This window comes from Capsicum annuum, chromosome 9 (assembly GCF_002878395.1).
Source record: "Capsicum annuum cultivar UCD-10X-F1 chromosome 9, UCD10Xv1.1, whole genome shotgun sequence".
Lineage (NCBI taxonomy): Eukaryota > Viridiplantae > Streptophyta > Magnoliopsida > Solanales > Solanaceae > Capsicum > Capsicum annuum.
Window position 1 is genome coordinate 97,383,664 of NC_061119.1, and position 584 is coordinate 97,384,247.

General features: G+C 38.7%; 1 non-coding gene across 1 annotated transcript; it reads right to left on the minus strand.

The window, feature by feature from the left end:
* Positions 1-273: 273 nt before the first annotated feature.
* On the minus strand, positions 274-380 carry LOC124887474. The gene has a single exon (XR_007045248.1). It is a non-coding gene; the product is annotated as a small nucleolar RNA R71 (small nucleolar RNA).
* Between the last annotated feature and the right edge of the window lie 204 nt (positions 381-584).

The following is a 584-nucleotide window of genomic DNA, read 5'->3' on the forward strand; positions in this document are numbered from 1 at the left end:
CAGAACATGGTGCAGTTTTTTATAAGAAATGGACAGCTTACAAGGCTTTCACATGAAGATTCATAAGTCCATCTGCAAAATGTTTTGGAGATTAGTGACACCTTCATCCCTACAGGAGTGTCAACTGATTATGTGAGGCTGATACTATTCCCCTTTTCACTTTTGTGGGAAGCTAAGAAGTGGTTGAACACTGAGCCAGCCAGTTCAATCACAACATAGGATGACTTATCGCAGAAATTCCTCATCAAATTCTTCCCATATGGCAAGACTGTGAGACTGCGCAATGAGATTGTGTCTTTCAAACCGAAGTCAGATGAGAACTTATATCATGCTTGGGAGCGGTTCAAAGCTCTTTTTTGGGACTGTCCACATCAACCACTATCCAATAACATATTAGCTCACACTTTTGTTGAGGCACTTGACCATAACACAAAAATTTTGCAAGATTCAGCTGCAGGTGGTTAAGATTGGAAAGTTCTTGACATCATATGCAACTAGAAATATACAAATAGTTCACACGCTAATGGCACATGCTCAAATCACATGGGATTATCATAAACTCTTAACTAAATAATAACATGAAT